The sequence below is a fragment of the Lolium rigidum genome, chromosome 1 (assembly GCF_022539505.1).
Source record: "Lolium rigidum isolate FL_2022 chromosome 1, APGP_CSIRO_Lrig_0.1, whole genome shotgun sequence".
NCBI classification, from domain to species: Eukaryota; Viridiplantae; Streptophyta; class Magnoliopsida; order Poales; family Poaceae; genus Lolium; species Lolium rigidum.
The window spans coordinates 86,036,750-86,051,216 of record NC_061508.1 but is presented as its reverse complement, the minus strand read 5'-3'; the positions used below and the strand labels follow the sequence as shown (position 1 = coordinate 86,051,216).

Genomic DNA, 14,467 nt, shown 5'->3' with positions numbered 1-14,467 from the left:
GGCGCATTGGATACAACTATGGGCATATTTGCTCCCGGCGGACCAGCGGGATACCATGGTTTCTGGATGCAACCGGCTCCTGGAGGTCACTCAGGATTGCTATTTCCGGGCTACTGGATGGCGGCACATTAGCAGAATTCTAGATGGATAGTTTTTGCACACTTACCATCTACAGATGTTTTGTTTTAATATTTTTAGTTCTATTCGGCTACCAGTCTATCTTTATGTAATAAGTACTTGACATCGACGTTTTATTTAATAAATGGCTGTGTGCATCGATTGATGCAGAGGCCGGGGCTATGCTCCCATATCTAAAAAAAATATAGTTTTTGAAGACTTACTGGCTTGATTACTTCAAATATGATAGTATATTTTTCCTCGGCAAGAGAACATAGACCTTATATGATAGGTATGACAACCAATAATGCTACATCTACGTACTCCACTTACGAAAACAATGCTACGGGATTACGTGGTGAGAGGATGAGGGATCACATCCCTAAAGTCACGGCACCTGAAAAATGTGAACCAACCTCGTGCTTCCACTTCATTCCGTAGCCTCTTCCCGTACCAAATTTGCCCGTAGGTTTAGCTATTGGTACGACAACAGACACAAATACAAATCGCGGAATATGAGTGCATTGCATGAAGAATTTTTTTAATACTTATTACTAAAATCAACGTCTATATATATGAAAATTATCTTAAGATTACACAACTTACAATATCATTTAAAAATATGAAACTCGAACATTGTATATATACTCTTTCTAATGTTCTGCCTTCATAGAGCTGATATCTGAATATAGCCATCGTTGGTGATCTTCCTGCATAGAAAAAGTTCCAGTTTCAGAATCAATGCGTCAAGCACCAAACTTGATAATCTTGGGAGCAGCTCAACAGAAATATTTATACTTGCACATAGCTGGGAGCATTATAGATCAATAACCGTCTAATGATCTAAACTTCTTGGAAGTCTCACCAAACAAAGTATGAACTTTTTCACTGATGGTAGATCTTCAGGCGATCTACGGGCCTTAGAAACTTTCCGAGGAAAATGCTCAAGCAAAGATGCTCCTGGGTCAATCCAACCGTCTATGAGTCCCCACAACTCTAAGAATAACAAGCTCCGTGAGCAATTTGAGGGGGGAGGGGGCACAATTGGGACAGTAAAATCTTAAATCCTTGTACCCTCTTCAATTTGCTCACCTTGGGTACAAAATCTATCTTGATGGTGGAAGCTCATATTCGAAAGGTTTCCTTCTTAAGGGATAAATAATTTATATAGTATGATACACAAAATATGGCATAGAGTATTTTTTTTTTTTGGAAATCGCGACCCTCCAATTCCCGAGTTCGGACGGCACTATAGACAATCCAAAGAAGAATTGCTAATTCTTGGACGCCCTCCAAAAAATGGAAATTCATTTATACTCCAAAATATCCAGTAAATTAGGAGAATGGATTTATCTTGGCTTTGCTGGCAACAAATACTTACTAATCCATCATTTACCTTCCTTACGAGTTTTTCAATGAGCAACTCATTTTTTTGAAAGGAATACAGTAGGAAAGTCCCTATAAGAAACCAAAATCTGCATCCCTAGGACTTGAACCTAGGTGCCCGGGTTGTACATCCACTTCCCTAACCAAATGAGCTAGGCTCATTTCTTAAGCAACTCTTTATAGTATGGTGTCCATATGACTCAATATGTCAAACGTCACTAAACCATATATAGGGAAATCAAAGTAATCTTGTTAATATCACCATCTTTGTTTTCCTTTTCCATGGGGAGGAAGAGAGGTCGATAACCACATTCCATTCACCATCGCGGGGACAATAACTACATTCGTATATCAATGGTAACATGTGTCCCCTTAGTCGTTTTTCATTAACACCAAATCCACTTACTAGAGAAGACATCCTTTCATGACTAATTAAGTCTTCGCATGCACTTGCTTGCCCAATGACCCTACCATTTTCAGGACTTGCTGAGAAAACTGGTACTGTAGCTATATCAGGTCAATTTTTCTCTGATGTATTTCAGAGAGCTTCATGCCAGCTTCGGACATGCATCATGTTCTCGTTCCTATAGAAGTCATGACGACTAACTAGTGTTAAGTTTACGACATCCAATCAGAACAATGTGATAGGCTATTGGCACCTTCTTTTTTCCTTGATAAGGCGTGGCCTAGATCATGTGCTGGGTTGCTGGCAAGGCAACACCGTCTTATAATTCTCTTGCATTATTAGTGGGCTAGTAGATTTTGGTGAAATTATACTCATTCTTCGGCTATATCCCTTGGTTCTCGTGCTCTTGGTCTTCTACTTACCAAGTTGTCCATGGTTGATGTGCATCTTCCCTTGGGAGTGGGGGTGCGCATTTTCCTTTCATGCCTTAAAGTCTGCGGTTTGTCAACACCGTGAAGTATGGAAACACGAAGACATCGAGAGTTACTTTGTTTCGTGGCGCTCTTGAAGTACCAGATCTTGAGCTCTAGGTGAAAACATCATGTTGGTCATTAGCTTGACCTCGCAATGGATATGCATGTAAACCATCAGTTTGCTGAAGACTCTCTTCGGAGTTTTCTGAATGCTATCCACAGTGAGAACTTGTGAATTGTCCTTCAATGCATGGCTATGGCAACTACGGGAGCTGAACCAAGATGTATGTGCACACCTTCCTTGATAAAGGCATTGTTTACGGTTTTGTTGAATGTTATCTAGAGTAAAAATCGGGGACTTGTCCTTCATTGTTTGGATATGACTACTCGTCACCATGTATATTGCCCCCTCCTTTTTGAAGGCATTGCTTTGAAAAACTATCCGTGTAGTTAATTTTATTTCATATGCAGGAGTTGAAGTTGAACTTAAAGATCGATGATGTGTGCCAAGGCCCTCTACTGGTAGAAAAAGGAGCTTTAATCCCGGTTGGTAACTGGCTTTAATCCCGGTTGCGCAACCGGGACTAATTATGCGAGACTAAAGGCCCCCCCTTTAGTCGCGGTTGCTTACGTACCGCGACTAAAGACCGATCCACGTGGGCAGCAGGCGTCCGTCGGGGCGGAGGACCTTTAGTCGCGGTTGGCCAGACCAACCGGGACTAAAGGTCTCCGCAGGTTTAGGGTTTTAACCCCCCTAAATATGGTTTCTTTTTTGTTGTGTTTCATTTCTTTTATATTTTATTTTGTGTTTCATTTTAATTACAAACAAGTTTGAGTACACATATTCTACGCTACTATATACATGTTACACGTTGATGCATATGAATGTACAATTTCAAACAAGTTTGAAATTTCAAACAAGAAGAATTCAAGAGGAATATATAATATTCAATCTCGGGTGACCATATACAACTTCAAACAAGTTTCCATATACAATTTACGGCAGAAGAAGTTTTTTAGTCCTCGTAATAGTGTTCTCCGTTAGGATTGACGACTTCCCTCATGAAAAATCCCGCTAATTCCTATTGAATTGGTCCGAAGCGAGCTTCTGGACTAAGCTTCCTCCGCAAGTCATGCATCCGCAAGTCGATATCCTGAGCCCTTCGCTCCGAGGTGAGTCCCCGAATGAACTCACAAACATAGTATCCACATAGATTGCTTCCCGGTGGCTGAGTATCCACATTAGCTAACACTCTAAATGTTAGCTCATCTTTGAATTCACCGGTTATGTCATCTTTGAACCGTTTCCAAACCCTACAGGGCAAAGAAATTAAATGAACAAAGGGAGTTATTAGTTACTTGATATCAGGAAATGAACGAAAGAGACCGATATAGTGTGCAAATGATTGAAAAAATTTACTTTTGCAGCATTAATCTTATGCCGATCCAATGCTTTGTATCCATATTCAGAGAGTCCATGACGAGAACTCTGGAGTTGTCAAACTGAATTATTAGCAGAATCCAGTGAATCCTGCGAACACGTTACGTGCACAATCATGCATAACAACTCATCGATTATACATAACAAAAGAGAATATGCACAAGACAGAAACACTCACCCAAAATGGTAAGGAAATATAATTTCACTTTTGAGTTCCTGCTTTGTAAGAAAGTCGTACAAGTCTTTCTCCACGTCTTGGGGGTATTTTTCTAACACATATCCATTAATGATATGTGGGTCAATGAACCCAACATCAAGGATGTTCCTTCTTGTGCATTTCCCAAGCTTCATTCTGCATAATAGCATACACAAGAATATAGTTAGGATAATATAGTGCAGACAATGAACGAGATTATAGAAATAAATCACTTACAGAACGTAGCAACTCAGGATAGATTTGTCGAGCTCGCGCAGATTAAACAACTGGAACAATTCACTCATATGAATTTGTACACAGTACTCTTTGAAGTGGTGCTCCTCTCTAACATCCGCATAAATATATTCTTCGTCGAGATTATGTTTTATGAAATTGTTGTACCAGTGTAGCAGATTTCTCATATGTGTTGGTAGACTCGCTTCCTGCGCAGGCTCAACGAGAGGCCCTTTCCGCACATATGTAAATGCTACCTCACTTACTGGCGCATCCTCAAGGCCTAACAATGCACGAAGAGTCATACTGAACTCGGTTGCTCTTTCTTTGGCCGCCGTTAAAGTCATTCCCTGTGCTCTAGCAGCTGCTTGGATAGCGGAGTCCAATAATTCCATGTCCTTATCCATATCGGCTCTGAAGGACGACGTCGTAACGGAAGGACCGAATTCCACTATGAGCGAGGGGATCGATAGTTTTTTCTGTTCCCCAAGGGGATCGATAGTTTTTTCTGTTTCCCGCATTTTTTACTTGCTTCTTTCTTATCCGCCAAGGCTTTCTTCTCCTTATCATTCAAGCCCGTAATGAACTCGCCCGAGAGTCGATTACCGTAGATCCATTGCCGATTCATCTGCATTATTATTATATAAAGTATATAATTAACCATCATGCATTTGTTAAACTAACTACCTAAAAATAATAGAAATTAAACAATGAACTACACACATGCATATTTTATCAATGACACATGAAAGGTTCAAGTTGCTAACCGCGATCGAGGAGGAAAAATAAATGAGAAAGCTCAAGTGTGGCTCGGACGCTTCATATCATGTTTGTTTCATGCTCTCGGGTATTTCATCGAACACCTTGTGTGCATAAGAGGATCCAAGCCAAACCCAACACCCCTTGTGAATAAAAGTGACACACCAAGTTGCTAAGTGAAGTATGCTGAAGTGTATTTATAGGAGTGGGGATTTAGTCGCGGTTGGCCTGAGGACCTTTAGTCGCGGTTGGCCAGGCTAACCGGGACTAAAGCCCCGCCCGTACACCAGCTGTCGACCGAGCCCGCTGGACCCAGACCTTCAGTCGCGGTTCGCCTGCAGAACCGCGACTAAAGACCCCATTAGTCGCGGTTCGAACATTTTGGGGACTAAAGGGGTGGTATGAAAGCCCCTTTTTCTACTAGTGCTCTACGACCTGTCAATTGGTTGTAGTGGTTATCATTTTTTTCAAATAAACTAGCTATGCCTATTCTTGATTTTTCAATGGTTGATGGTAGAGTGTATTCTGTATCCATTAAAAGTCCGTGCTATCAAAATCATGAAACACGATAATAGACCCATGACATATTATAAATGGAAGATACAATGCTAGGCAACAATTCTATAGTAAGTACTGCTTCAAATCAGTGCATATCTGCTTTTGTATAATTTTTTAGATATTATATCTACATCCACATCCATTTCTATTTTAATTTGGGTGAATATGTCTACTTGACTAAGCGTTGTTTTGCTATATGGATTGAGAGTGACTAGGGCTCAGCCGACTAAGAACTAACTTAGTTCTCAGTCCGCTCACGTCACATTTGTTGTTTGCTATGCTTTGTCGCTAATTGATATGTGTTTTGCTGATCCTGGCCTGCGCATGTATTGCTGAACGTGGCCTAGGCGAGGGAGCTGCCCCGGCCTGTCCTTGTTCGGGCCATTGTCCTTTGTTCATTCATTGGCCTTTTCTTGCTCATGCATTTTTGTATGCTTGTCTTGTATCGTTCGGTAGTAGAACTCTTGAGTGGATCCCCCCCTCCGTTCTCTTGCTTAGATAGTTGAAAAGGACATTAGCTCTCATAAACAGGTTCTCAAAAAAGAAAATAAAAAGTCTCTCATCTAGCCAAGAATTAATTCAGATATCCATTAGATGCTGGCGACCACTATTGTGTATATGTGAACAATTTTAAATCCCAGTGAATATTTAACTTACACTATGTGAATTGTTTTCCAATTCACATCTAAAAAAAAGGATGTGGGCATAGCCCAGTGGTTGGGGTCGCAGTGGCAAACCCCAATGACCAGAGTTTGAATCCTGTTAGGAACGAATTTCTGAAATTCTCATGCCGAGGTCCCGCTTCTACTATACTATCATTAAGTGTCTAGTTTCTCCTAGCACTGATTCATTTTTTTTTGTCATTTTGAAAAAAATACCAATCGCAACCCACCTCTAACTCACTCGGAATTGGGAAAACAATCTGTTGCGGTTCAACTCTGCAACACTTCAAAAACAAATCTTGTGGTCCCACTTGCAACACTTATTTTTTTAATTCGCAATCCAACATGCAATTGAAAAAAATCAATTGCAGTCCTAGCTGCAACTGGAAAAAAATATCGGCTGCAGCCCCAAAATGCAACTGGAAAGAATCTCAGCCGTAGTCCCACTTGTAACACTTGAAAAAAAATGTTATTTGCAACCAGAAAAAATATCAGTTGCTGTCGCACTTGCAACTGGAAAAATATATCATTTGCAACCCCACTTGCAAATTTTTAAAAAAATTAAAAGAAAATCTCCACTTGAAACTAGAAAAAAAATTATAATAGTTGTAGTCCCACATGCAACTGGAAAAAATATCATTTGCAACCTTAGTTGTAACTCAAATAAACTCACTTGCAACCCACTTACATCTGAAAAAACCTTGTTTCAACCTCAGCTGCAACTAGAAAGAAAACACAGCTGCATTCCCACTTGCAACCCGGAAAAGTCAATTTCAAACCCATTTCCAACTAGAAATTTTTTAGTTGCAAATCGAAAAAGCTGCAAACCCAATTGCAATTAGAAATATACAAGTTACACCCTACTTACAACTGGAGAAAAGAAAAAGCACACACACTTAGCCCACAACTCCCGGATAAAAGAATCAACCTCTTCAGTCCGATGCATGCCTAAAATTCAATTTTTCTTTGAATTACTTTTTTTTTGAATTTTCACACTGGGGTCAAAAGTGACTCACATTTGTCTAGATTCACATGTGAGTGAAGATACATGTGAATCTATGCAAATATAATTCAATTAATTTGTAATGGAGAAAATATTTAATAGAATAAAAACTAGTAACAAATATAAAACAGAAGTCAAATAAAAAACCAAGAGTTTCGTGCTCCCCTTTAACACAAAAGAGTTGCTAATATTAGCCCATCTGCTTATGCAAAGGATAAAATCAAAAGCTGAAAGAAAAAGAAGAAAATCCCACCTACGTGCCCACATGGTTCAAGGGGAGATCGAGAAAAAATAAGGCCGAGCAAACTCAGGATGTGTCCACTAAGGCTGGTGCCAATGGGGGCGAGAGTGGGGGCGATAGCACCCGGGGCGGGGCGGGAGAGAGGCGAGAGAGGGGCGAGACGAGAGCGGGAGGCGGCAGCGCTGGCGCCGGGCGGTAGGGGGCGGTACCGCCCGCCTATAGCCCGCGTTGGAGGCGAGAGCGGGGCGAGAGGGAGGCGATAGCGGTGCTAGTGGGGGCGGTAGGGAGGCGTTAGGGAGGAGAGAGAAGTGAGAGATGCCACTATAGCCCGTGCATTGGCACCGTGGGGTGAGAGTGGGGTGAGAGTGAGGGAAAAAGCTGACGTGGCGGGCGAGAGTGGTGTGGTGCATTGGCACCAGCCTAAGCCACATGATAAACGCCAAGAAGTTACACAAGTCTTAAAGTGTAAATATCAAACGGTTAAAAAATTGACTGAGCACTAAACTAGTTCTCAGTAGAAAATCTCATATGGATTATATACATTGGAGTAGATCATTACGTAGTGATTTAGTCTTCTCAATTAATTATACATGTTTCATTTGTTGTTGGAATTTAAACACTACGTCAAGATTTACCCTCTCTAGTCCGCGCCAAGGAAGGAGAATTTAAGTGAATAAGAAGATAAAACAGCTGTTAAATCCTTACAGAAAATATAACAGGCGAACATTCCAGCAGTGGTACGGGGGAGCGATGCGGTCGCAAGCGTAGCTTAAAAATCTAGACGACGATGTCTTTTTACAAATTAAAATAAAGTAAAAATAAATTGCCGGGCCCATAAGGGAAAACTGCAAGAGCAGAGGTGCGCTCTGCACACCTCTTCTTTTTTTGACTTTTGCTTTTTTAAGTTCTCTCAAATTATATACTTTTTTTGCAAGTCACCCGAAATAACAAATATAATGGGGGAAAAATAGTTTGGAAATTTTTTGTGCAATTTTAAATTTCAATTTTTTTAAAATTCAAAATAATTTTTTATATATATATATATATACACACAATGATAAAAAAATATCCAAACTATTTTTTCACGTTCCAATTGTTATGTTTAAGTGATATGCAATTTTTTTTGTTCAAACAATGTGTGGTGTGAGAGATACAAAAATAAGAATTTGTTTGAGAGGAACAAAAAGAATTTGCATGGATCTTGATGCAGTATACACGGTATGGATACGAGTGCTCACCAGCAGCTGCTCCAAAAGTCCACTCTTGGGCCCATAGACAATTTTCCCTTAGCAAATTTGTTTGGAGTCGGGGACGTTCGTGCTCCAACCCGGCCCAAACCTTTTGTGATGATGTTCATCTTGTTATACTACTATCATTCTCCATTTTTTATATGTCTTTTGCTTACTGCTTTGTTTAGAATTTCAAGAATTTTGAAGCTCATAAATCACCTATTGATGTATACAAAGTAACAATTTGTTTCGCTATTTTTCTACATCTAAATTTAGATAAATCTCCAAAATACTTTAGAGGAAGAATGGAGTACTATTTTGCTGTAGCTGTATTTCCTTTTTCTTTGGAAAAGATCCTGTTGTATTTGCATTTGCTATCCTCTATTCCCCGAGTGTCCTGAGCAGCTGGTGCAGCGTGGGAGCAAATCTGGTGACGTTGAGCCTGATGTCTTGCTCCAGCCAGTAGTACTTCATCCCGAGCTGCCAGCCCTGCTTATGGATTGACTCCGGATCGCTGACCGCCGGGTGATCCTTGCCGTATTTCTCATACAGCGTGCTCTCCTCGGCGGTGATGCTGTACTCCACGTCCCGCAGGTTCATCTCCTTTGCCTGCACGCCGTAGAAGATCATGGCCGAGTACTCCATGTGCCCCCACGGCACCACCTGCAGCATCGCGGCGCCGGTGCGGAGGAAGAAGAAGTTGGTGAGGCCGGCCCCGTGCGCGCCCATGAGCACGTCGCACGAGTCCACCGCCCGGGAGAACTCCTCCAGCCTCAGGTCACGGCGCGGCTCCACGACGACGACCTCGAACCCGGCCGCCCGCGCCCCGTCGGCGATCTCCGGAATGTTGACGAACTTCCTGTTGTGGCCCCGGTTGATGAGCATCAGCCGCGGCTTCCGTTTCTCGCCGTCGACGGTTGCGTTATTGTTGCTGGCGGCGGCGGCCTTGTACGGGATGCCGACGCTGTCGGGCGGCAGCGAGAATATGTCCCGGATGTACATGCGGAAGTCGAGCAGCGTGTAGTTGCGCGGCGCGCGCTCCGGGTTGATGCCGAGGTCGCGGTGGCTGCGGAGCCCGACGACGACGCGCGGGTAGCAGCGGACGCCGGCGTCCCTGTCGAAGTCGACGACGTCGTAGCGGGAGAGGTTGGCGAGGATGAGGCGGTACTTGTCGACGAACCAGGGCTGGAGGTCGGTGACGAGGAACTGGACCTCGCCGTCGAAGGCGCGCGCGGTGATGAAGAGCGGGACGAGCACGTCGCTGAAGTCGTGCCACGGGTTGGAGGTGAGACCGTTCATGGCGAAGACGACGGCCGGGACGGCGTGTCGGGAGGTGCACTCCGGCGCCGCCAGGGACTGCTCGGCGCTCAGGGACCGGACCGTGACCTTCTTGATGTACTCCAGGTGCTTGCGGGACTGGTCCTTGATGGCCCACTCCTGGCCGTCGGCGGTACGCTCGGCGGGCGGCGGCACATAGAGGACGGTCCGGTTGGTGGCACGGGCGTCGCCGATGATCTCGCAGATGTCGTACCTTGGGTCGGACAGGTCGCAGATGGGCTTGCGCGGAACTGGAGCACCTGCATGCGGCCGATGTACGTTTTAGTTTACTACGAACTCTTTTGTGACATTCTTTTTGAATGAATGCGATCAGGTGAGATCAGCAGCTCACCTATTTTGACGTTTGTTTCATCCTTATCGTCGTCCTGATCGAGTTCTTGCCGAATGAGCTCCTCCTCCTTCATCTTGTCACTTACGTTAGTAATAGTATTATTTACTGGTTGACCGCCTGACTGCTCCGTTCTATTAGCTTGCATGTTATCTGAATTAATAGGTGCTCAATCATCAGTAAGTAATCAACGATCCTATCTGTATCATCAGACAAAATACGAGTTGGGTAGGGAAAGGTCTAGTTACCGAAGTTTGCATCAGTCTTGTTATTCTTGTCGGTTCCAGGTACATTGTCTTGGGTATGTTCTCCCCCATGGTCTTGTTTACGTCGTCCTTGTGCACAATAATATCTACATCATGCACCGCAGTTGTCAATTTTAGGTACAGAGATCTACAGAGAAAACTTAGAATCACATGGCCGTAGACGTTTCTAGCGTGCAGGGGAGGTCTTCTGCACACATCGATCAATAGTTCGTTTAAATCTGTGTATTTCTTTTCATGAAAACCTGGCACTGGCAGGGAGCTAGCATAATTTTTCTCGGGGTACTAGCTTATTGCAACACAAAGTTGGACTAGACGTGCGCACACAAAACCGTAGTACTACTGACCATGGATTGAAATCGAAGGCCAGCAACATAACCTTTTCTTTTTGGAATTAGACTTGTGAGTACATGAGAGAGAAGGCTTTTTACGCTTGAGAACTACTATGCAAAATAAATAAATTTGGCCGACATGCATGATAATTAATAAACCAAGGGAGTAATTAATTAGCAACCAAATGATACACCTCGTATCATAAATAATACAGCATATGATCGTACCACATCTTCTATGTACGTATGCTGCACGTTTACACCCATCTCGATCGTTTACTATTACTCCATTATCAAGCCGCTGATTACGACGCCGCACCCTAAGCCACAAGTTGCGTCGGCTGGGCCATAGACTTTGTTCTGTCATTTGTCACGACTCGGCGCGTACGCCAACAGTTCCATCACAGTTTACACAAAATTCCAACAAAACAAGTACTAACTAACTGGGGCTGGACTACATTTGATTATAACTGGTTTGCATTTGGCAACCCACACGCTAAATTACAATATAAACGTCACAAGCAGAAATGGTATACCTTTTGCAGAATTATTAGGCGCCGAGGCTGGCGACGACGGCCGTGGAGGAGGAGAAGCCCTGGCATTCTGTTCGGCCGGCGTGGACTGCAGTACTACTGCACGCAGAAAGAATAAGCTGGCGAATCAGACGCACAAGTTTGACACTCCACATGCATAGTGATCTCATGATGAAATGAGTAAACAAGACGGAACCTAGTATATATGAGGCCAGTGGTCTCTTGTTTTAGACTAGCTAGCTAGAAATGCTGTAGTATAATGTTAATCTTGCATGCTTCTATCTTACTGTCAAACAAAAGTAGGCTGTAAGTTTGGAGAGATTGCAACGGAATTATTTGGAAAGTTAACTGTTTGCAAAAAATGGCATTACTATATATGTGGTGTATTATAAATGTATTAAACATTACCATTAATGCAGAACAATAATTTGGATAGATAGAAGTATCTTCTGAATACTTCATGAATAAGCTACATTTTCCAAGAAAATAAATCTAACTGGTTTTCCACATTTAGTCTTGATCTCTTTGGAGCATATGCAGCACAAAGCAGAACCAATGTGTGAAGGCGATTTTATTTTTGAGGGAGCAGAAGGAGAATTTCAAATAAATATACTAGATACAATTAAGGCGCTGTAGGTCACTGAGTCTACTACGGAGATCAAGTAAGAAACTAGTAAGGATTTAGACCAGTTTATTTAGCCATGAAATTGATCGTGACTCTCGTGAACAGGAATCGGATGCATATATATAGGTGTTGAACTGGAGTAGTAAAAAAATTACAAAGCAATACGCTCTAGCTAATATGATGCCGATAAAGAGAAACCACAAGGACATTGCCAAGCAAGTTGTAACTGAGCACGGAGAATAGGAGTAACTGACACTAGAAGGTTACTGGTAACTGACCAATGGTGTTCGTCCACCCGAACTGGCCAGACACCGTGGTGTAGAGCACGAGGATGACGAAGAAGCCGAAGAGGAACCCGACCACGGCCTGGTGGTGCTGAGCCAGCGTTCTCGCCACGCCCTTCGCGGACGGCATCGTCGTCGACGAGGACTCGGTAACCATCCCGGCCGTCGCCTCTGATCGAGCGATCACCTCTCCTCTCCCCCGCCGTGCTCTACCTTGTTTATCTCTGCGTGCTAAGCTTGCCTCCTGCGACGGGCAATGTGTGGGCGGGCCGGGCACTTATGTATCAGCGGGAAGGGCAGGGCGGTTCAGGCTAAGAGCATCTCCAGTCGCGTCCCCCAAACCGTCCCCCAAAGCGATTTGGGGCGCGCCGGACAAAAAAAGCGTTCCAGCCGCGTCCTCCAAAGCCCTTTTTTGTCCGGCGCGGCCCGATACGGTGTCCGGCGCCCCGAGCCCGTCCCCGTCCCACAGGGACGCTCCGGGGACGCCGGACACAACGAAGCGAGGCGGGGAGTGGCGGGGCCGACGCGTCGGCGGCACGAGTTAATTTTAACCTAACCGTCGCCTACCTCGCGACGGAAGTTATTCGCGCGCGATGACACACGGCGGCATCTTTGCCTTAATGGCGACGGAGGGGCAGGCGAGACGTCTCGTCGGTGCTTGCGCGGCCTCCACGCGTCGCTGGCGTTCGCACGCCACCGCCCGTTCCCGCGCGATCTTCCCGCCTCTTCTCGTCCGTTCCCGCGCTTTCTTCCCGACGCCGGCGTCTATAAAAGGTCTCCCGGCTCATCAATGGTAGCCACCACACCCCGCCGGCAACAAACACAGCCCTCGTCGCTCCACGGCCGTCTCCTCCATCACCCCGCCGGCAACAAACACAACCCTCGTCGCTCCACGGCCGTCTCCTCCATCACCAATGGCGAACCGCCCGGCGATGGCCACTTCCCTCCACCGCCGTCTCCTCCATTGACGAGCCGGCAGCGGCGTGCGGCACTCGAGGAGGCGCTCGAGGAGGAGGCCCGCCGGCGGCGTGAGGCGCAGCAGGCGGCGGATCTTGCGGCGTTCTCCGCCCCGCCTCCGCCGCCGAGGAGGCCGCGGCGGCAGCAGCGTGGCGAGAGCAGCAGTGCGACACCGTTGCGGCGTTCGACGCCTCGACGGGACAAGAGGCGCGACGGCGCCGGTTCCGGGAGGACATGGAGCAGCGATGGGCTGACGAGCGCGGCGCCGGCGCGATGAGCGGCGGCGCTGTTCCGTGAACGGCGTGACTCGATCGAGCGCCGGCGGCGTGAGTCGATCGAGCTCCAGCAGCGGCGACGGCGGAGGAGCGTCGGCCGGCGGGAGTCGGCGCTACGGCGCTATGGGGAGGCGGGCGGAGCAGTTGGCGGCGGCCGACGCGTATGCGGCGGCGATGATGGAGGCGCCAACAGATGTGGAGGAGGAGGCGCCAATGGAGGAGGAGGCCGAGGCGGAGGAGACCGAGGTGGAGGACGACGACGACGACGACGACGAGTTCGACTGGTCCGACGACGACGCCCCGCACCCGGACGAGACGGCCGATCAGCAATGCGCCCTCGTCGAGTCCTTCGAGTCGGAGAAGAAGCTCCAGGACGACGCCCGTGCCCGCGAAGAGGCGGAGATTCGTCGCGCCATCGAGCTCTCCTCCTGCCGGCCCGGCGAGGGAGGGCGGAGGAGGACTATCGGCGGGAGCGGCACCGTCCGGCCACCGCCGAACGCAAGGAGAGGAGGCGCGCGCAGGAGGAGCTGCGGCGTAGGGAGAGCGACGACGGGGCGGGGCCGTCGAACGCGCCGCCGGGCGGTCGGTAGCCTAGGTTTAGATGAAATCTAGCCGTTTTCATTCAAACTTTGTAATATATAATCAAAATTGAATGAAAACCTTTATTTTCCTGCACAAATATTCATTTGGGGGCGGCGTTTGGGGACGCGGCTGGGGAGCGACGTCCCCCAAACGCGGCACGAGCAAAACACGTCCCCCAAACGCTCAATCCGGCGCGGTTTGGGGGACGGTTTGGGGGACGCGACTGGAGATGCTCTAAGCTAGCT

At 46.1% G+C, this 14,467-nt stretch overlaps 1 pseudogene; it reads right to left on the bottom strand.

The window, feature by feature from the left end:
• Nucleotides 1-8,936: 8,936 nt before the first annotated feature.
• Nucleotides 8,937-12,565, bottom strand: LOC124648554 (annotated as a pseudogene).
• Between the last annotated feature and the right edge of the window lie 1,902 nt (nucleotides 12,566-14,467).